Raw genomic sequence first — 24,241 nt, 5'->3', positions numbered from 1 at the left:
ATGAATTCTCTCATGTTGATTGGCTGATGGTGTAGTGGATGAGAATATTCAGAGGCTCAGGCATCAAAAAAAGTTTGCAATGAACTCTATAACAGAGAATAGTATGTGGATAGGGATAAAACTTCACATAGGGACAGGGTGAGAGTTAGAAAAGAGATCTTTGGCAGTAAGGGAGCTACAGGGGGGAAAGCTCAGAGGGAATGAGACTGAAAGAAAGATGCAGAGAAGAAGCCTAGCTCTAGTTGTAACTGCTGTGTTGTGTGCTACTAATCTGAAGGGGGAGATGGCAAAGAAATACTGGAAAGGGACACAGTTTCATATATAGCCACTTCTAGTTTGGATTTTTCTGTGCCATTAACTCATTTCGGTGACAAGGTAGGAGAACAGTGTAATGGAAATCACTCTGATTTTGGTGGTGGTGGTGGGGTGTGTGCGTGTATATATACCAAGGGTAGCCCTCCAGATGCTATTGAACTGCAACTCCCAGCATCTTCTCCACTGGCCATGCTGGCTAAAGCTGCTGTGAGCTGCACAACATCTGGAGGGCTATTTTATTCCTGCCTATTATATACATATTCAACCTGTACAATACAGAACAAAGACACCCCCATCCCCCCCAAAAAAAAGGCTTTCAGGCCATAAATGCTATTTTGAATTCCTCACAGTTTAAGGATAAGTGAGCACATAACATGCCAAACTGTCCATTCTAATGAACTGATCTATTAAATAACCCATATACTGCTAACTTTACTAGCGTACACAAAACATCACACATATGCTTCCTGGGCCTTTGGTGTAAAGGCACCGCCACTTCCCATTGCTCAAAGAAGCACACTGCTGAAATGTGGCACTGATAAAAATGAGACATTTTCCTGTTTCATTACTGGAATGGAGGGAGACACTCTGTCCCAAAAGACTGAAGGACCACATGTTGCAGGGGACACTCCACAGCAAACCCCTGTATTTGCCACAAAATATCAGCATCAAGTTCTATTGACAGACCCTAAATTATAGCAGTTAAAATGTCAATATGGTTTTCCATAAGTCTTATGCAACTTCACAGACCAGGATATTGCCCACCACTGAAATACATGAGCATTGCACAATTTAAATGGCCTTATGGGAATGCAAATGAAGCATTCTATTTTGAATGAACTAGTTTGCTCACAAGTATCTCATGTGCATCTCCCAGAACCCAAGCAAATCATTTATACAAATTTGTCTCATGTTCATTAGTTGGGAAAAGCAAAGGAGAACTCTGCATAAAACATTTATTTATTGGTGGCAATTTCTTACCATAGTGAATGAGCTCCAGAGGATTTCAGTGTGAATCTCTGAAAAAAGGAAAAACAGGATTAAAAACTATAGCTAATCAGGAGTTCAGCTATAAAGAAGCTACTGACAACATAATTCTATATGCTGAATTAAATAAATTAATACTTATCTGATTGTGTCCTGGAATCCTTTTGTGCTTGTAATTCTTGGGTTAGGGCATTTTAAAATTTTGTTATTACATACTGATGATTTGGAAAAAAAGAACTTGAGAACAAGCTAGAGCTTTGCATTTAAGATGTAAAATTGTTCAAGGACATTACTGAGAGGTACCGTTTATTTACCAGATGAAGTAGAAAGCTATGCTACTTCAGTTGTACAACAAAAAGCACAATATAACAAGTATAATTTGGCCTGTAACAATATGCTGTAACGAAAACCCATAGCAAATTTAGAGAACATTCTAGCCATGGGTGAGAACATCAGGCTAATAAAAAGAAAGAACACTCTTGGTTAACTATGTTTTAGTTTTACAGGGTTTTTAATGGACTCACTTGTAATTCTTTTACATGCTAGCAGGAAAAAAAATCACACACATTTTCACCAAGGTCTTGTTCTTGGAAGGCTTAGAGATCACATCAGCCAGGAACCTAGACAGAAACCTTATTTTCATTTATAAAGAGGAAATGCCTTATTACACCCAAGTGCCACCAAGGGACAAAACAGACAGCCCCAACAAAGCTGGATTGGGGCCAAGCAACCACACGCTGTAGCCCCAGTCTACTGCAGTGCCAGCCAAAAAAGGAGCAGTTTTCAGCCACTCCTTTTTCAGCCACATAAATGCTGCCTTTACCGGCTCTTCCACAGCCCAGCTTCAGCTTCCTGGCAAGTCGGGGGCTAGTGTCATGTAACTGCCACATCCCCAAGACACACGGAAACCTACTTATGTGTGGGCAGCTGGCAGTGTGAAGCCAGCTTCCAGGAGTCTTGGGGACATACATCATGTTTACACCATGCTGCCAAGCTGGCTGGAAGTCAGCTTTTTATGCCAGTCTGTTCTGACCCAGTGTTCAGTGTCATCTAGTAACTATTTAATGAAGCTTTCCATACAGTCCCTGTGCAAAAGTTTTTTCGCCATAGAGAGAGGGGCAGAGAGAGCCATAAAGAGAAGACATCTGCCTTCTGCCTACAAGAAAATTTCAGAAAACACTTCAGATTTTAAAATTTCCTCTAATGTCTGCTCACATGTTTTAAATATTATGCTTGCTGTCAGAAAGAATTCAAACCAGGAAACCTGGCAATGAGGCAACAGAGGGGTAGTTACTGGGCAGAAGAAAATATTAGCCTGATCTCTGCTGCTCTGTAGAAGCGTGGACATTTTGCTGGCTGAAGTGGAGCAACATCCCACCTGACCCCCCATTCAAGTCAAAGTGCTTAGTAATAAAAACTAACCAAGACCGAACATTCAGAAAGTTGCTCTTCCTTTGAAGCAAAAATACAATAATGATCAATTAAATAAGTATACATTTCCTCCTCTTTCATGACACCTGAAATCTGCTACCTCCAGTGACTGCTTCACTGGCTGATGGAGGGGATGAGCCCTGCAAACATTTCTCCCTGCGATCGGTAATTTTTGTAAATATTGAGATTAAAGAAATGTTATGCCAGTGACATACAGTTGCCCCTCTATTTTCATGAAGGATCCATTTACACACACACCCGCGCACGTGAAAACAGAAAATCACCAATATTCAAGCCACATTAGCTTGAATGGCAGCATGCACCCCATTTTGTTTCCCCTGTGTTTGCCGCCCACAAACAGGCATGGGATGCGGATTCCAAGTCCATGAAAAGGGAAGGGCGACTGTATTTAAACAAAACTATTTAATTAACTAGGGACACCCTTTCTGGTTATCCATTTTTAAAATTGATTAGCTGGTGAGATGAGTCATCAAACTGTAAAATCCTAGGCATTTGCACTTAGAAGTAAACCACACAAAATAATTGGGGTTTATTTCCTTGTAAGTGGACGTACAACTACAACCTCTACATTACAATGATATAGACATCATAATAGCAGAAAAAGAAGAAAAAAACAAAAGAAAAACTAGAGAGTAGGATTAATATTAGGAGCTGGCAAGAATTCCTCATGTTTCTTCTGTAATTACCCCAACGCAATACTCATTGCGTCTCTAGAAAGCTCCCTGCACAACTGTTGTAATGAACAAGTAGGTGGGCTTATATGCTCAGAGGCAACCCAAATTGTTCCTCTGCTTCTCATTAAAAGCGAAGGACTTTCCCTGCTCTTATGTGCCATGAAGTGATAACTCCATTCAACCAGAGGAAGATATGACAGAAGCAGCAACCCCCAAATAAAGAGGATGAGGCAGTGGTGTCCACATCCTCATCACCACTCCTGTGAAAAGAATGCCACAGATGTGATGCTTGCACTACACCGCACCCTGTTTCTGGATGCCCTAATAAGAGATTTTTGGATCATGCCCCTTTCAAGGAAAGCAGCAGCATTTTTGGAGCCAGCAGCACCAAAGACAACTCTTGCCCACTCCTATTTCAGAGCCACAGACTTGTTACTGCCAGTTGCAATTTTCTGGCCTGAAGCAATTTGTGGACACACAGAACCCAACATGCTACCTATAGGAGTGGAGGGCAAGATTGCAGCAGCAGTACCCGCATCAGAAGGATACCCATGCCTCTGCTTAGTCATCCAAACAGAAGAGGACATGGTGGTGTCAATAACTCCTGCTTGCCTGAGTGCAAATGAGCAAGATGTGGTAGCAGCAGCACCTTCTCCCCAAGAAGAAGGAGATGGAAGCAAAGATGGTCATAGTCCTTGCCCCTGCCATAAGTCAGCTTTCAAAAGCTCCATGGAAAAGAGCATCTCTCTAGCCTAAGAGAAGCCCAATGGGCAAGAAGCACATTTGCTACTGCCATTGCCCTACCAGTTAAGGCAATAGCCTCAATTAGATTAATGACAGAGCCGCCCCTGGATGTTATACAGTATGTGCCAACAGTAGAGATCGCTTAGCTTATGAGAAAGTGTATGGGAAGAATACTAAGAAAGGGAGATGGCAGACACATTTAATAGAATTGCTGCAACTAGATGATATAAAAAGCAGAGACACTAAAATATCTTAAATTCAGAGCTTGGAAAAGTTATTTTTAGACTACAGCACCCAGAAACCTCAGTCAGATGGCCAGTTGCCACACTGAGTGGCAGGTTCCAGGAGCTACACACCTAAAATGAATCTAAAGTGCACCGATTTCTATTATTTAATTTCAAATATGTCCAAGAATGGGACTACAATGTATTCTATGCCAAGAATCTTACCTTTTTCAAAAACAGAAAATCCCTACAAGAGAAACAGAAGATGCTACATAGGAATTTCAAACTTTCTATAGAAAATGAATAATGTTTGAAGGAGCCCTTGGTAGAATAGTAAGAAGGGCACTTCAGTTTTAGCTTACAAAGCACTTCTGGAGCATGTAGTTATTGATTTATCTTACAAAAATCTGCTATGTAGTGTAGTTTTTTTTTTCTGATTTAGCTTTTATAGTACTGCTGGGATCATTTAATTTCTCTTCTCCACCACCTCCCTAAAAGATCTCTGGCATATTTTATTAATCAGAGTATGTACCTTTTATTGGTTTAAAATTTCATGAAACAAAAACCTATGTGAGACATAAAATAAAGATTTCCCCTCTGTACTTGTTTTCAATAAGTTTGTTGGTACCTCTGATCATATTCTGCTTTTTTGTTCATCAAGAAGTATTGAAACTTCAGCTAAATTCTTCCCAAAGAAAATGTACCAAAGGGTCAGTCAATGCCGATGGAAAATGGACACTTACAACAGGTTTTTTATGTCCTTTTAGTGCTATTTGTTGAAAATTCAAAATATTTTCTGCATTCGGATCTACACATGCAGTATTTTATTTTGCTCTTCCTCTTGTGAAAATTTTATTTTATGATTAAAATACTGTTGCTGTTATCATTTTTGTTTTCTATCATCATCATCACCACTACCACCACCGCTTGTCTAGTGTGATATGCAAGTATTGCAAGTTAAGAACACTATTGTAGTTTAGAAATTCAAATACAGGTGGAGTATAACATGGGAGCTGTTTAATTCTCCCTCGCCAACATTTCTTTCCCTACATTTCCACACTTAAGGTAATATTTTCCCCAAAAGGTAAAAGATGCATGGAAGTGAACATTTTCCCTCTGATAAAGAAACCAGTTGGTGAGAACTGAGCATTCAAATGATTGTGAACATAAGCCCACGTTCAATCTATTGAAAGGAGCAGGACCACTTCTTTTCAAAGAGCCATAACTTCATTTCCATACACAAAGGATTTTGAATTTGAACCGACATTCTCACATACCAATGGCATTTATATGTCTGTCCCTGTTTCCACTCCACTAAATGCATCTGAGGAAGTAGACTGAAGTCTATGAAAGCTCATGCTATCAAATTCTTTATTTCAGCTAGTCTCAAAGGTGCTACACGATCTCTCTGCAGACTAACACGGCTATATCTTTGAACCTCCAGGTATAGTTGAGAAAAATGTTTGTCTGAAACCCTGAAGAATCATGCTCTCAAATCAGTATAGACCAGGGGTGGGGAAGGTGCAGCATGTAACTGCATGCAGCCCCTGGCCCCCTCTTTGTAGCCCAAAGGTTCTTCTGCATCCACCCAAAAATATTTTTCATGCAAAATGTATTACCTGGAATAGCAGTTTACTTGTAATCATCCCATAATAAAACACATTCCAACTGGCCAAAACCTGCCCCCCCCCCCAAAAAAAAAGAAACTGGGAAGTAGATTCCTGGTCACTTCTGGGAGCTACAGTGTTTTGGGGTGAAAATGGCACAAGGTGACCAGCTCTGAGAGATATCTGCATTTGATACAGAATATATGGAACAAGATGTGTCATAGCCTGACTTGTTCTGGATTTCCCGACTTGAGAAATTTCTGCAGCTTTGATTTGAAGAGGATATGTACTGACTGAAAGGAATGTATAAATATGTTAATATTTTATGCAAATATATGTCATATATTTACCTTTTTTCCTTTTGTAATCTTTATATAAATGTCTTACGAGCACCAATGCCAAAACCTTCAGACTCTTTTAGCAAATAAAGACCATCTTTCTAGTATCCTGAGATGATGTTTCATTTTTCTTTATGGACTTGAGTGAATGCTTTTCAGTTTTTGCTTTTTTTCTGACTATAAGGCAGCTTACTAAAGGATTAAATAATACTTTTTCCTTCCCACCTTCTGGCGGAATAAAATTTCTCTGTTGGACTAAATACCAACAGCACCACTCTGTTCAACCTCTTCCTGACTTTTGTTACAGAAGCTTCAAGGGAAAATAATAACAGAGTTTCGCTTCGTATGCGACTGACCCTGACTTCTCTTAGATTGTGCTCTTTCATGCAGATGGTGTCCCAGTAATGCTGGAATGGTGAAACAAGTGTGATGCTGTTTCTAACATGATTACTTTACACACAGCATGTCCTTGGTTTTCCTCTTGTGTTTTTCCAATATTATTAAAGCAAAGGAAAATTACCTATGGCAACTAGGAGAATTCCTGGGGAGAATGGCAATTCAGCCATTCCTGTAAATTAAGAACCCAAAAAATCTTCTTTTTGTATCAATCGTCCCACTTGGCAACACTTTCATTTCTTCTTCACTTCTAATACAATGTCCATACAAATCCCTTTTTGCACCTTCATACAAATTTTCAGGTCTCACAGCTTCTAGCACCAACAAACTTAGAATAATGAAAGGACCCAAACAAATTTAATGCACTCATTAAATTTAATATATTCTTCTGAAACACATCCCTAAAGGAATTATATCTGGTCTTTTACTTGGCCTTTTCTAGGACATCTGTTTCATGCTGTCCCCAACATCAGTGCATCTTCCTATCCCGACATTTCATGTCCATCTGTTAAATCTGTTGCTTCTCAAAGCCTTTACTGATATGTCTTTACAATATGCATCTCAAAGTATGAACAGGTTGGGTCTACCTTATCTGAAATGATTGAGACTAGCAGTGTTTTGGATTTATTTATTTATTTCAGATTTTGAAATATTTGCTTATACATAATGTGATACCTTAGAGATGGGACCCAAGTCTAAACATGAAACTAATTTATGTTTGTATATATCTTATACACATAGCCTGATGAAAATTTTATACATAATGTTTTTAATAATTTTGTGCATGAAACAGAAGGCCTGAACAGACAGGCCAAAATAAAGCTGCTTCAGGTCACTTTGGAGGGATGCTGTTTAAATGATTCAAGTGTCCTAAAAGGCCGGAAGTGGTGCCAAAGCAACACCCCAGTCCTAAGGACTGGAGCACAGCTTTGGTGCAGCTTCGGGCCTCTTAGGACACATGAATCATTTAAACAGCATCTCTCCACAGTGACCCGAAGCAGCTTTATTTTGGCCTGTCTGTTCAGGCCCCATGTTTGTATAGGCTAAACCATCAGAAAGCAAATGTGTCACTATCTCAGCCACCAAGAAAACTTTTTAGATTTTGGAGTATTTCAGATTACAGAATTTAGGATGAGAGACACTCCACTTGTACCTTTGTTTTTCTTCTCTTACTCAATATTTCTTTGCACATGTTGAAACTAGCCTAGCCCTATGGTAAGGCAGGGGGGAGATCCTACATTGTACCCACGTGTTAAGAAATTCAGTGAAAATTAATGCCTGTGTTTAAAGATTTAAAAATGCATTACACAAGCAGGATACATAAATAAGATTTATGAAGGCTTCCTCTTGGAGAGACATGTGCCATTATACTTTAGAAATTACATTCCTTAAATCTTTTTGAGACTATTAAGACAAAAATACTACTTTCCCATCAAGCACATTTTTTCTTTTTCTTTTCTTCTTTTCTCTTTTTCTTTTTTGTAATCTTTCTTTCTTTCCCCCCCCCCCCCTACTGTTAGATCATCTGGAATAGATATTGATAGGCACTGATGCTTATACCTGTGAACAAATAATCAATCAGAATTTTAAAATAATGGCACAGTGCTAGTTACAACATATACAGATCTATAAGGACTGAGTCCAGGTTATCTAAAGGACCACATCTGCTCCTATAACTTTACCTGGGAGTTTATCACACGGGGGAGAAAGCGTCATGCTCCCAGGTTTTTTTTTCCTGTTACCACTGTACAATTGCACAATAGCAATGAAACAGTAACGGGAGATGATCACACCTAAACCAAAAACAATGCAGTTCCACTTTAATTAAAGAAGAATAGCGCATTTAGCGTACATACCTAAAGCATTATGGTTCCATTTTTGTAGTCTCTCCCGTCCCCCTCCCCCCCCCCCCCCCCGGTCATTGCTGTTATTTCAAATAGCAAGCTGGGAATGAGACCGCAATTGCAGAAATGTGTAATTGTAGTGTTTTGTAAGTACACACTTGTGGTAATAACATTTAGATTGCACTTTTGAGATGTTATTAACGATTCAAATCATTAACACAATCTGATGGGAACATGACACTTTGATAACTTGTGGGCAAAGCAATTATCCCGACATCATGTGATCATCTTCTTTGCAACTGTGCAATGGTAAAACGGGAAAAAATGGGAACATGACGCTTTCTCCCCAGTGTGATAAACTCCCTAGGGTCTAAAACACACTGGAGAAATAATCCAGTTTGAGGCCGCTTTAACTGGCTCAGTGCTAGGGAATTCTGGGAACTGTAATTTATTGTGGAAACAGAGCGCTTTGACAGAGAAAGCTAAATGTCTCACAAAATTACAGTTCCCTGAATTCCCTAGCACTGTGCCATGGCAGTTAAACTGGTCTCAAACTGTATTATTTCTCCAGTGTGTTTTGGACCTAGGTTTAAGATCCATAGGAGAGGTCCTTCTGTTAGCCTCACAACCTTCAAAAATGTGTTTGTTAGGGATAGTTGGTGGCTACTCCTGAATTATGAAGATGGGGCTAATGTCCTAGGGAGTTTAGCCTAGCTCTCTTCCCATTGTCTGTTTGCCAGTAGGTAAAGACCTTTTTATTCAGGCAGGCCTTTAATAACCAACTGGATCTAATGGACATGCTTGACTTTAATACTGTATTTTTATCTTTTAATTTATTATGTTGTTGTTTTAAAGCGGTTAGATGGTTGTTTAAAATTAATGTACTATTTTGTATGTGTGTGGCTTATTGTGTTTTACTAGTTATTTTGATATGCTGTAGCCTGCCTTGTATCTCAGCCCTGGGAAAAAGCCAAAATACTAAACAAATAAATATTAGAAAGACTGGAATCATTGACTACTTGCCATTCTGATGGTGATGGTACTGGTGATGCCAATAGTGCTAGACATGGAATTAGTGAGTTTTGTGAATCTCCACCATGCCTTATTTAACTGTCTACTCTCCTTATAAACTGTTTATAATCAGCTTCTACAGATTTATTACTCCATCCCCATAATTACAACAAAGTAACTGTGCCCAAATCAAATCTACGCTGTATCTTGCCAACAACAAAGAAGGGAAAGGAAATATAAGGACTGCAGCATTCCCATTAGGTTTGAGAACTATAATCATCAAATTAATAACTCAAAACTTTTATATCTTGTCTTTTATTGCAGTTATAATTCTTGATGATCAGGAAGCTTCAAACAGCCTGCTCTTCATTGGGGGGGGAAAGGAACCAAGATAAATAAAACCCTGAAGAACAAAGAGTGAATTAACCTGTTTTTAAACTTCCTGCCCTTAGGGATTTGTTTCTGCACTGATTTCTCTGGTGATTATGTACTGTATTATGTTTAGAATACATTTGTTTTTGCCTGGCTTTTCAGACAAAAATTATTTCCTAAAGTCATTAATCAATGAAAGAGAGAGGAAGGCAGGCTTCAGGGACCATGTGTCCTACTGTCTACTGTCTCAGTAGACAGTTCTCTGCTTGAAGAGACAAGCATACTACCTGAAGAGTTGCTGCTGTGGCTTAGCCAAATGTGTCACAATTCAGATTCAGGCAGGCACAATTCCATGAACTTTTATGTTAACAAATTAATGGCTAGGATAAGAAAAAATGGTCAGAACAGCAACCTATGCTGCAGTAATTGCTGGTTGTGCCAAAGTGATTACTTTGTTAGTCATGTATTTTGTTACGCCGGAGCATAAGTACTTTGCTGGGCATTCCCCTGAATAAGCAAGGGCAACCAAATGTCTCCTAGAACTGGATATGGCCATGTCTGTACACCTGGACACTATCCAGGTACCCTTGCACACCTGAGAATAAAAGATGGTCTTTGAAACTGGGAGGTGGGGAGTGGGTTCAAAGTTGACTTCTTCCTCCTTGGTGCCTTCCTTGACTTTAATTACCATAGAGTACAACTGGTCAGTGTGTGGAGCCATGGTCATTTTCAGAGAATCAGGAATAGGGAGGAAAGCATATATCATTACCACTCCAGGTTGAAAGCCATTAATCACTGGAGATTATCACACCCGGAAATCCCACCAGGATAGATGCGAGATTGAAAAGTCAAAACCAAGTGTTATTAGACATAGCCGCAGCCAGGCGAGTGCAACCGGTATGCAGCCCAGACACTAGCCATGCCTATCCAGTGGCTTTTCAAAAACAGGAGCTGGATAAGCATGGCGAGGATCTGGACTGCATACGGGTTGCACTTGCCCGGCCACATTAACACCTGGTTTTGACTTTCTGTTATCTATAAACAGAACCATGAAAACAATCACTATATTGTAAACTAACCAAGGGTCCAAACTGCAAAAGCAGCCACCAAGCAAAGTATCACCAGGAAAGCTGTGTTGTTTCCTAATGCTGATGGCTTCTAGTCCCATATTTCTCAGATGTATTTAATTTTGATATTCTCAGACAGCATCCCCTTTGAAGACCATGATTGTAGCTGCATATTGTGTCTGAGGGAGGTCACATAGGTCATCTGTTTCAGCTTTCATCATTCCCAAAGTTCCTTCTCTTCAGATCTTGAACTGGCTTGGCTGAAGTGAGGTCTGGCTGTTCTTCATGTTTTACCAAGGTCCTTATCACAACATGCTGTTATGCTGGTTCAAAACATCTTTCAAAAACTACTTCATATGTAGTCACAACAACAGCTGATTGCTGGTGCCACATCTGTGTTGTAACAGCATGATTTGCACATTTTTTTTAATCTGTACTAACGCTGTTGTGACCACCCAATTTGCCCTGCCTTGTACTTATGATTGGTTTGTTTCAATATAATATATATACACACATACGCACATACATATCTGTAGTAATGCTATTACTGCACAACACCATTATGGCACACTTATCACTGCCCAAATTTCTCCCTGTGAGCAGTGTCACAGGAAGAGAACCAGATCACACCATTCCACACCATTTTTTGTTCTTTCTTCTTTTGAGAAAGAAGTGCTAATCACACCAGCCAGTTGCAGTGGCATCACTAGGGTTAGTAGTGCCCAGAGTGGTAACTCATGGTGTCATACCGCCCCGCCCCCCCGCATTTACCTCCTCTCATACCATATAATACAGAATTCTTAGCAATGTTTTTTGGACTAATGTTATTCATAAATTGTAATCCCCATATAGTGATATATGGGGATTACAATTTATGGATTACATTTGAATGTAATGGCAATAGTTGTGACATAAACAACTAGCAAAATTAAAATTAAACCTTTAAATTACAATATCATAAGCACAGCCTAAATGTATTTACATTTACATAGTTTCATGTGGTTAAAGTAAAAATTTAGCAAGATGTGATGTTTTTATAGAGAGTAACTATTTAAAAAAAAACAAATCCCAGTGTCTTTCCTTTCTCCACCCACTGAGCCCACTCCACCCACGCCTTCTCTTCCACTGAACTTCAGGATTTTAAAGGGACCTGAGCAAACACCATAGCCCATTCCTACCAAAAAGCGGACATCTGAGGAACAGAGATGTCCCCCCTCCCTTAAGGTGTCATCTAGTGCAGCTTGTACTCCCCGCACCCCCTAGTTAGTTGTTTCAGTCTGTCCTGTTCAAAACTGTTTCTCTCATACTCACTAAGCCATAATAACACTATTATAGCACAACATCATTACAGTGCACTCATCAGTGCCCAGATCTCACATTGTGACAGGTGATACATGAAAAGAAATGACTCACACCATCCCCTGCCATTATTGATATGTTTCTCCTTTAAAAAACAAAAGAGTTTATCACGCTAGTCAGTTGTTTTAGGTTGTCCTGTTCCCAAACCACTTCATTTTCACTTCTTAAGCCATAATAATGCTGGTATGGCGTAACATCATAGCATTATTATACTATTACCTTTAAATTAAAATTATTTTTTAAAAAAACAAGCTGTGGTGGCAACATTGGTGTGTGATACCACACCAAAACAGTGGAGAAATTTTTGAAAAACATCTCCATGCAGTAAAGGTATCTGAATAGTGATTTTAAATGGTTAACAGGTCAGGACTGCAGCATTATTGCACTAAACCATACACACACACACACACACACACACACACATATTAAAAAAGGAAAAATGTCAGAAAAGAGTTTCAAGAATATAGATCACAGAAAACACATCTATTCTCTGTGAAGGTTTGTCATTCCCATTTAAGCACCAGATGCAGTGTGAGTTTTCCCTACTGAAGATTTCCTTGGGAATCCCCAAAGGAGGCACAGCCAGATCACACCCGCTAGTCAATCATTCCTGCAATGAAGTGGAATGCAAAATCTGCATGCAAACTGACTACTGAATTAGAGTGGCAAAAGGGGTCATTAACAGATTATTTTCAGCATGAAAAAAACCCGCTCATTTCCAACAACTATACAGCTCAATGGCACCAGGAAAACCACAGTGCCATGTGATAAGGCTGAAACAAAAGGAGGACCAAACCTCTGCCATGATGATATAATGGTGTGGTGTGATTAGAACTCAAGTGTCAGCTTGATTTCCTCCTTTCCTTGTTGATAAAATTAATTGGGTTTCTCATTTGAAGATTTGAACATTTAAATGTTCAAAAGGAGGTAGGGCATGACAGCTGGGTGTGCAAAAGTAGAGGTGACCCAGTAGCAAATCAGTGACTGGTTAAGGGTTGTTGTACCTGGGAACTGTCCAATAGCTCCTGACCACCTGAGGAAGAGGAAGCAGCCTTTCTCTCCAATTTCCTGCCTCAAGAAGCAGCAGCATATGGAGTTTATGCTAGAGCAATAGTTAACAGAATCCTGACCAATGCTTGTTGTATTTATGGAACGTTATGGCATAATATTGTGCATTAACCCAAGACATCACAAACTCCATGCATCCCCTTACTCTAGACCTGTTGTCTTAGTAACAAGCACCATTGCTTTGATCAGGAGGAAAAGTCTGTGCCTGATTTTTTTAGTTTGTTTGTTGTTTCCATTTTTCATTTAGCTCTTAACAAGACTGGTCTCCCCTCCAACCAGTTTTCTATTTATTTATTTTTTAAAAACAACAACAACAACAACAACTCTTTAACAAAATTGATTTTTTTCTAGATTTGTGTCCTTTACACAGAAAATACTACTAGGTTCCATTCAAGACACACCCTTTTCATCAAAGACTATCAATAGGTTCAAGGCAACTTCATCTTGCCACAGAGCCATGTGCCATATCTGCTGATTTATGTTCAGATTTAGCAGCATAGTTTTGAACTAAACAGGTATATTTAGTGAATCTAAACCACGCCTGGTGATTGAATAATACTCAAAGTGGCTTATGAAACATGATAATACATTTTTTAAAAACCTGGAAAATTTGGGAAGACAGTAAATATATGCAATACTTATTTTCACATCTAATCTAATTTTACTGCTTTAACAACATGCATAACTTGAATAGTATACAAACTTGCACTGTTTGGGATATTTAAGAAATGTTAAAATATCAGACCTTGAGAGTTAAAACACAACTTTGGGTTATACAAGCAAAGTTATGAATATAATCCACATAAAAAAGAGATTCAAATTGTTCCAACATATGCTACCTAAGTAATGTGTCTTAGTTTATGCCATCTAAAAAGGAAGGAAAAGATTAAAACCATATATTTTGTAATATGTGAAATCAAGTGTGTGCATGTGTGGGTGGTGTGGTATGTGTGACAGAGTCCAAGGCATTTTGCTGTCCATTCCATGCACAAATGCCCACTGATCCAGAGAGAAATCTTACTCCAGTACTGGGGACAGGTCAATGTCCTCCACTGCACCTGATAGCAGAAGGATATTTGAAGGGTGCAAGACAGTCCACAAGGTACATGAAGCTTTCTTTTCCAACAGAAGGAAATCACCAGGATTTTGAGGAGGACTAGCTGGGGAGGTGGGCTGCTTCTTTCCCCATGTAGCATATGCTGCCTCAAAACATTTGTCTCACTCTGCCTAACGGCAGAGATGGCTGTGGCATATGTGCAGTACTTTAAACAAAACAAACAAAAAAAAACAAGCAGTTTATGGTGAAGATGAAAATCAGTTAATCACTTAGGATTTAAAAAAAACAACACAGACATCCAGTAAACTTCCATAGCACCAATAAAAAAATTGTAAGTAATGATGAAAGGAAATGGGCCTTTGCCTTGGCTTCTTGTTTTGAAAAGCTTGAGCGATTTCAGATGAGTACCCTTTAAATGAAATGTAGAGGTATACTTTAAGGAAAGGGATTTGGTTGCCTTCCCAGTATTGAACAGGGAGACGTACTAGAGTAAAGCCAACTCTATAAGCACTGAAATGGATCAATGCCCTCATCTGGATAATAACTTAAGAGCATTTCTACCTTATGAGGCCACAAGTTTATTCTGGTTCTCCCTGCTTCCAATTAGAACGCAGCCACTCATTTCAGCTGGGTAGAACAGCCAGCCTCAATACCTAAGGCTAAATAAGCCAACCAGTAAAGGCCAAGAGGGTTGTCAAACTAGGATACATTTAATATATTGAGTTGACAGAGAGCAACCTCATTATTGCTGAAACGTGCTCTTTTCCCACTAACCTCTTTGATCCTCTGTCTCCTGTGCCTTTTCAACCCCCTGCTGCTCAGAAAGGATTATTCTCCCTTCCTCACCCATACAGGTTTTAAATGCAAGGCTAGTTGCATTTTAAGTGCTCAACCTCACTAATAATAATCGCTGCACAATGAAGGAGCTACTGGGAAGGTGAATGAGTTATGTTTTCATACTAGTAAACTCCCTCCTACCTGCAAGTGTGTGTGTGTTGTTTTTTTAAAGGATTCTGGAGGTGGCTTGCTTAATTAGAATGATGTTTCCTTTATTATGCAAATCTCTGCCCTCAAACTAGCTGGAACAAGGAAACAGAATTAGGGTTGATAACAAAGGATAGTATGTGGGATTAACCATTACAAACCTAATACCATCCAAGGATTCCACCTGAACATTAGGAGGAACTTCCTGACAGTTAGAGCTGTTCGACAATGGAATGCACTCCCTCGGAGGGTGATAGAGTCTCCTTCCTTGGAGGTCTTTAAACAGAGGCTGGATGGCCATCTGTCAGGGATGCTTTGATTTGGATTTCCTGCATGGCAGGGGGTTGGACTGGATGGCCCTAGTGGTCTCTTCCAACTCTATGATTCTATGATTCTATGATTCTATGATTCTAAGGATGTTTTGCTTCCTCTAACAAGGTGTCCTTTAACATCTCCTAATGAGTTTTAAATCTCCAACAAACAAGCATACACCCTCAGACCTTCCCTCAAAAGAAAGCTGTTGTGTGCCTTCAAGTACGTAGTTTGTAATTTATGGCAACCCTAAAGCAAATCTATGATGGGGTTTTCTTGCAAATATTTATTCAGAGAAGGTTTGCCTTTGCCTTTTTCTTAAACTGAGAGTGTGAGACATGCCCAAGGTCACCCAGTGGGTTTCTGTGGCCAAGCACGGATTCAAACCATGGTTTCCAGAGTCCTAGAACAATACTCAAACCATTACACCACACTGGATCTCTAGAAGAATGGCATCTATACAGTCAGCCCTCCATATGCATGGATTTTTCATCCACGGAGTCAAGCATCCATGTTTTGGAAGTATTTATAAAATATATAAATTCCAAGAAGCAAATTTTGAATGTGTCCTTTTATATAAGGGCTACCATTTTACTATGCCACTGTGTACAATGGGACTTGAGTATCCACAGATTTTGGTACCCATGGAACCAAACACCAGTGGATACCAATGGCCCACTGTATATTTATATAATGGAAATCATTGCAGAGGGAAGGGGAGCTGGTGAATTCATCCATCACAACTAAACTAGGCATTGGTGATCTAGCAAGTGAGATTTGCAAACACAAACATATTTTTCTGCAAGGGGGGATGCACAAGGCCTTCCATTGTGTATAAGGCAAACTGTGTCACCCAGCTGATGCTGTTGCTGGCGGGGTACATACCGCCGCTTTGCGGCGGTCTGCCGCCGCCGGTAGGTCCGCGGGGGAGCCGGAGCCTTCAGACGGCGCGGCTCCCGTGCGGACCGAAAAAGAAGCACCATTTCAGAGCTTCTTTTTGCAGCGCCTCCATGACATCACGAGGCGCCCCTGGCGCATTCGTGACGTCATAGGCGCCGCGACACGTCTGGACGCTATGCGTCCAGTACGTAAAGATGGCGGCGCCCATGTGGAAGGGGCGCCGCCATCTTGTACGGACACAGTCCGTACTAGACTCAGGGGCGTCTATAAGAGACGCCCCTTTTTTAAAATGGGACGTCCAGAGGACGTCCCAACTGCCGGTTTGTAACCGGCCTTTGTGAGGATTTACTATAGGACTTCTAACTGACTCCAAGCTATCTCCTTGCAAACCCAGGCCCAGGAATTGCATTGACACCCCTAGATGAGACAAGCTGCAGGGGATGGAGAATAAAATTAGGATGTCTCCAATTTATGCAGGACTTAGACCCAGGAGGTGCCATTTGTCTGGAGACTGAGGATCTGAGTTTTCATTGGTAGTGATAATTGAGGCAAGCTCCAGTACTCTTCCTTGTAATACATTTGTTTTGGGGCTTTTTTTTCCTTTTCTTTTTTTCCTAATTTTCCTTTTTCTATGTCATGGTTCATCTTCTAATTTAAATTTGTTATTTCTCTTTTTCTCAGATTCTTTTTTCTTCTTCCTTATGGAACTGTTACTCATCAAATTGTTATTGTTCACAATTTATTCATTTCTGGATCTTTTATCTCCTAGCTCTCACTGAATCCTGGCTTCTTGCTCATGATACAGCTATATCTTCTGCCCTTTCCTTCTGGGGGTTCTCCTTTCCTCGCATAAGTCATCTTGAGTGTGGGGTGGGTCTTTTATTTTCTTGCTTAAACCAATATCAACATTATTATTATTATTTTCCCTTTCCAGCAATACACAGTTTCTTTTTGAGGCTCATGCACTGAGGCACTTTCTCCTTTGCACTTGTGGATTGCAACCCAGTTTCCAGTTTTATTTCTGATTATGATCCATAGTTGACTTTTTCAGATGACATTCCTACACTTACTATGGGTGACTTTTAAATTAATATGGACTATTCCCCTTAGATTCTGTCTGTTACACTTTCTTTCCTTATCTTCTTCTTTGGGGGTTAAGCTTTGCTCTGACTCACCCACATATCCCCTTGGTCACTGATCTAGTTTTTATCAACAACCGTTCAGGCAGGATGAGGGCTGAGGGTCCCCACGCTGAGCCCTCCATGTGTTACCCAGGCGCCATCTTGGCACCATTCAGATGGTGCCGTGCCAAAGGGATGTGATCAAGCCATCCAGCAGTGGCTGTCACAGGCATAAAAAGGAGCTGGGAAAACCGTCTCTTTTTTGTGCTCTGTGGAGGCTGGATCGGTGCCGTGGCGTGCCATGGCGTGTGTTTGCCATGGCATTGATCTGCTTTTTGATTACAGATTTTTCTTTTTGCAATCATTATCTTGTTTCATTGTTCATAGATTCATTTCCCCAGTATTCTGTCTCATCACCCCTTCCTGCCCGTCTGTACCAGGCCATAGTTGGAGTTCAGCCCACCTAATTTATGTTCAATTCACTTTTAACAGAAACCAAGTGCTGATAATTTCAGTTTGGATCTAAGGCACTGGTTTCTACAGGAGAAAATCCATATCACAATCATGCCACTGAACACGTTTTTGTTGTCCTCAAGTCAATCTTGACTCATGGCAACCCTGTGAGTGAGACATGTCCAAGACACCCTGGCCTCCACTGCTCTGCTTAGTTCCTGTAAAGTCATGTCTGTGACCTCCTTAATAGAGTCCATCCATGAGGCCTTCCTCTCTCTCAACTTCCCTCCACCTTTCCTAGCATTATTGTTTTTTCCATTGAGTTTTGCCTTCTCATGATGTGACCAAAGTTTACTCTCAGTTTAATCATCATGGTTTCCAGGGAGATTTCTGGCTTGATCTGTTCTAGGACCCATGAGTTCATCTTTTTGGCTGTCTATAGAATCCTTAGCACTCTCCTCCAGCACACATCTCAAATTCCTTTTGGAATTCCTTGCTGCATTCCATTATCCACTATATGTTTGAATGTGGTCCCTGGTTCCTCTTCCTTTCCTGAAACCCACTGGGACCTCTGGGATTTCTCTCTCCATGTATAGTAGTAGTCTGTGTTGTAGGGGTTTGAGCATAATTTTGCTTCCATGGAAGATTAGTGCTATGGTCCTATAGCTGCTGCAGTCTTTTGTGTCTCCTTTTTTGTGGATGGGGGTGTATACTGACTGTTTCCAGTCTGTTGGCCATTGTTTTGTTTTCCATTATCTGTTGTCCTATGGCTTCTTGACCCTTGGCTTGTTGAAAATAGCACTCACATACACAAATTATCTGACAAAATATTTTAAAGGAGATTTAATTTTAGCTAAAATTTAAGTTTAGCATAAATAATCGAAAACAAGATGGCTGACCTAAAGTTCACTGTGCTCATTGAGAACTGTTTCATTCTTTTTGGAGTACAGACCGAAAGAGAAACAGAAATTGTCTTGACCATGGTTGACCTTGCACCTTTTCACTCACTTCCCTCTGGTGTATATCATACATCAACTACAAATCCACTTATTCCAGTTAAGCACATTAACAGACTGCACATTTGATTTGATTTATTCAGGAAGGTGCATACTGCCATCTTTGCCACAGCTTGTCAAAAATTTGTTTTCACTCCACCATAATAATATGGGATAATAATGCCTTTCAGAGAATAAAGTATCATAAAATATATTACACCGTTAAATTACAATATTGTATCTATAATAATGAAAGAGTATGTCTCTATGTCTGTCTCTGGTAGCAATAACTCATTGGCATACTGCAATAGATCTCTCAAAATTTGACAGAACACTTTTGGTTGTTGTCCAAATGCAGTACTGTAGTCAGTTTCAATTAAAAATTCCAAAGGGAGGTTCCCTAGAAATAGAGAAGGGGACAACATGGCAGATGTTTCAAAATTAGAGAGACTGTCATCCAAGTTGCAGTGTTTAGTTTCATACTTAAATTCAAAACAGGGACTTCCTCAGGGATTGACATAACCTATGGGGAAATATTTTTAAGGGATAGGAAACAGTGGTGGGCTCTATGAGGCACTATTGTGAAAATTCCTGAGGATTTAAAAAAAATGGAGTGGAAAATGAGAAAACAAGAGGCTTCTTGAAGCACTTTCAAGGTAATAGGTCCAGATCTGGACAGCATATCAAAGAACAGGAGTCATGAAAATAAACTTTTCTCCTTAGGGATACCAACTCATATTCATCTTTGATAGGCAGTTATATAAGAAGTGGAAGATCTAATGAAGGGGGAGAGAACATGTGGCCCTCTAGATGTTCTTGGACTGCAACTCCTCTCAGCCCCACTCTGATTTTGGAAAGTACTTGGTGGTAAGTGGAGCCTAACTCAAATTGTTACCCCCAAACAGAGGAAACCTACTCAAACAACTACTGAAGAGTAAAGCAACAACTGTGTAAATACAATGGACTCAATAAGTCTACTCTAGTAGGAACTATCAACTGAATGTGGCTTTGGACTGCAACTCCCAAAATTTCCCAGCCGCCATGAGAGTTATATTTTAGTAGAGACTTTCATTTGATGTCTGAATTTGTTTGTTGATTCACTGTGCTTGGGTAAGGGGAATGAACTTTCAGGCTACCGTGAATTGTTTAATTGCTGCCTTTATTGCAATTTTATTTGCTGTGCTTGTCTATTCTGCTCCCATTTTATATTTTTTAATCATGTCATATTTGTGGATGATATTTTGCTGCTCTGCCTTGAATGTCACTTGGCAGAACAGTGGCCTATAAATTATAAGAAAGGTAAACATCAATCATACCTATTATTCTTGTTGTGTTGCTACTGCTCTTAAGAATCCAGACAGATTGAAATATTTATTGTTTTGGGTTATATGCATACAGATGAACCACAACCCGGTACTACAATCTATTCTGAGGATAGGGTTCAGTACATTGGAAAGTTCCTTTAAAGTTCAGATTAAAACCTGGAATGGATTCACTGCTCCATTAAAATGAAAGCCAAATTGCAAGATTTGCTATGTTGACTACAAAATTAAACTCCATGGCATGTTCAACAGCTAAAATAGTTCTCTCACTCTGACTGTCATCTTATTAGGGGTATAGGTGTGTGTTTGTCTTCAAGTCATCTGTTGACTTATGGTGATCCCATGAATTTCATAGGGTTTTCTTAGGCAAGAAGTGATCAGAAGTAGTACAGTATTGCCAGTTCCTTCCGCCAAAATATAGCTCACTGCACCTGGTATTTGTTGGTAGTTTCCTGTTCACGTACTAACTAGGGTTGACCCTGCTTAGCTTCCGAGACCAAACAGGATCTGATGCCTTTAGTACTGAATTATTAATCCATGTTCAAGTTTATAATGAGTGCGAGATGTCTTGTCTTTTTATTTAAATATACTGTATATGCGTAGTAGACAGATGTAATACATTGTAACGTATTGAAATTTTATTGTATTTCATGTATTGTAGTACCTTTTGCTGTTTACCATAGCTTGTGGTAAAGCAACAAATTTTACCAGAAAGCAACAACACTGGTACATAAATTCTGGGACTGAGTAATGTGATACTAACTCTGCTTCTTCTAGAATACTAGCAAGAATGCAGTAATTGATCTGTCACAAATACAACACTTACTTTTCATATTCGAGGAGATCCAAGCTACTATGTGGTCAAATTTAATGTTCCAAAGGGGGAGTTCAAAAACCCAGAAAAGGATGGAGAGATACTTTCATCAACAAAGTTCAGCAACTTTGAAAAACGAACATGCAGGGAGAATACCAAATCTTCAGCCACAATGGCAAAGTACTTGCTGGCTAAGGCAGCTGTAGGGAAAAAATGTAAATTCCAAGTTCTGAGACCAAGATATTGAAAGAATTTTCCATGTGTCCCATGCGTATGTGTGAGAGAATGCTAATATGTCTCCAGAAAATGCAATTAAAATGTCAAGAGGATTATCAGCTCTTCCCCCTTCCCTCTACACCAAACACTCTTATAGGCTGAGAGTTGACATGATCTATTGATCTTAATGTAGTGACAACCACTCTCTAGTCAAGTATCCACTCTTGTGACAATGGATGGGCTTCTGAGACAAGGACAAACAATTCCCTCTAAGAGCACTGCTTGGATTGGTGACAAAGTAATACCTGCTATGTATCACTGTAGACTATTATTGTAACAAAGTACCCGGTAACATTTCACCAGAGGATACAAGAGGTCCTGAGAGAAGTAGCAATGAAACTGAGGCATCTTTTCTATCTATTTATCAACCACTCAGTCTTCTGGTCTCTTAAACTCAAGGAAAAAAACAACAGGAGAGTACAGGAAGCAATGACAGGCAATCAATATACAAAGGCTCTTCATAAATAAAGGAGACAAGAAAATAGAGCTACCGCATCAGACCTCTGATGCTGGTGCTAGACAATTTGCCGTTCACATGGGCAGCCCTAAAGCAACCTTAAACCAAATTAAAAGCCTGAAATCTTTGTCTGGAAAATCTGGGGTTGTTTTCCAAGCATGTAACTGACAAAAGCTTTGAAAGGGAACTCTTAGGGACAATTCCCAGCCTCTATGGAGGTCCCCCAACTCAGTCTGGATAGCCTTGGCAGTGACCAATGCCCTTGGCAACCTTGGATAACCCTGAAAATGCTGCTGCTTAATGCTAAACCAGGGAATGGAAAAACAGCCTTGATCCAGGACCCTGTAATGGATGAGAATGCCCAACTGGCTTGCATTACAGAGATCAGGCTGGATGAAGAGATGAGTGGATTGACCTCTCCCAGCTTTCTCCACTTTGGTTCTCAGAGATAGTTTTGCCAGTTCATTTCTCAAAATATAATATGTAGCACATGGCATTCATAAGGCAAAACCTGGGGTGTGGAGAAATGGAGTTGCAGTGGTGTATTATGTTTCCATTACCTTCACCAGGTGCCTCATCTCACAAACTTGAATATATTATTTGACGGTGGGTTAATGAGATTCTATTGGTGTATTGCCCACCCTGCTGGTCAACATTCCCAGAATTCAAAGCACTCATGATTTTTAAAGCCCAAGATTATCTAAAAGATCTTATCTCCGTATAGGTGGCATACAGTACATGTCCCCACTTTTACCAATGTATGCTTTTTTGAACAATGTGGAATGAGGCATTCAATATCCCTTCTCACACACCCCTCCTACCCCTGTAGTACAACTACAACCAGGCAGTTTATGGCTGCAGCTCCATTTCCCAGCCACCAATCAGGGGCAGGGGTATACCTAAGTGTGTTCCAGTTATTCTAGTACACCCAAGGGACAAAAGGTAACATTAAAGTGGAGGTGTAGGCCACTTCTTTATCCCCCCAAAGCTCAAAAAACCAGAATACACTTGGGTGCACACTTACCAACAACAGAAGTCCAGGGAGATGTAGCCACGCTCCAAGCCACCTATTACAGCTGTTGTTGTGTACCCAAGGTAAGTAATAGGTAGTAACAAGCAGCCTTAGCCTCCTCCAATAAAGCTGTAAGCTGTAATAAGAATCCCCCCCCCCCCGGCATGAAATTTTCATTCATTACCCAAATTTCTAGTATTGCAGCAACTTAAATCTTCAGCACGGCATTTAGAAATACAGCACGGCGCCACCACCCCCTCAAAAAAAAAAAAAAAAATAAAACACACAAGCAAAGTTACCAAGGGAATTCAAACACAGCAAATCTAGGAGTTCAAGGTGTTCGAAGTGTGAATAATTTTCACTGCTCCAAAATGATGGAAATTTGGTGACCAAAGGAAAAATGCATGGGGGTGGAGAGAATTTCATTTGGAGGAGAAATGCCATCATCCTCCCCCACTCCCAGCTATATGCTCTGCCAGGGTATTTCAGGATTTGGTCCTTGTCTTCTTATATTTTATGATTTTTTAGACAGCTGGACAGCTACCTGCCTGGGATGCTTTATCTGAAGATCCTGCATTGAACAAGGTGTTGGACTCAGTGGCCCATAAGACCCCTTCCAACTCAATTATTCTATTTTTTGAACCTTCCAGATTTATTTAAATAAATAAATAGTGCTCAACGTGGCTACATGTCCTAGCCACCTACAGAGGTCTAAAACTGGCTCAAGTATATTTAGATTAGACAGTGTGAAAAGGAAAACTGAATGCAGTAAGGTTTGTGGGGGTAGACTTGGTAGCAAATAACTGATTTGGATTGTGAAAGGCAGGACATATATTACTTTGGGATCAGTGCTTGATAGCATGACTGCTTGGTTCTGCATTTCTATGGTGCTTACTCAGCTGGACAATTAGACGCTACAATTAGAACAAATCAGCAAACCACGACTAAGAAAATGCTGTAAAACTCCAGCACGTGCTCTCCTTGTCCCCTGACCCACCTCCTTCTTTTCAAATGGAACTGGTTGTATCAATTTTGCCCTGAATTCTCCTCCATTCAGAAACCACTTTCAAAATGTGGGGA

The 24,241-nt window shown here is 40.0% G+C and overlaps 1 long non-coding RNA gene across 2 annotated transcripts in view; it reads right to left on the bottom strand.

The window, feature by feature from the left end:
* The window catches only part of LOC121935286, a 33,204-nt gene extending 9,833 nt beyond the window's left edge, over positions 1 to 23,371 (bottom strand). The window contains exons 1-3 of one of the 2 annotated variants that reach the window (XR_006104772.1): positions 23,174 to 23,371; positions 21,429 to 21,616; positions 1,297 to 1,334 (exon numbers count right to left, since the gene is read on the bottom strand). This is a non-coding gene — a long non-coding RNA (uncharacterized LOC121935286). The remainder of the gene's footprint in view (positions 1 to 1,296; positions 1,335 to 21,428; positions 21,617 to 23,173) is intronic. The other variant, XR_006104773.1, reaches the window with a different exon arrangement.
* Between the last annotated feature and the right edge of the window lie 870 nt (positions 23,372 to 24,241).

This window comes from Sceloporus undulatus, chromosome 6, assembly GCF_019175285.1.
Source record: "Sceloporus undulatus isolate JIND9_A2432 ecotype Alabama chromosome 6, SceUnd_v1.1, whole genome shotgun sequence".
Classification (NCBI taxonomy): domain Eukaryota; kingdom Metazoa; phylum Chordata; class Lepidosauria; order Squamata; family Phrynosomatidae; genus Sceloporus; species Sceloporus undulatus.
This window is presented reverse-complemented; position numbering and strand designations above follow the sequence as displayed.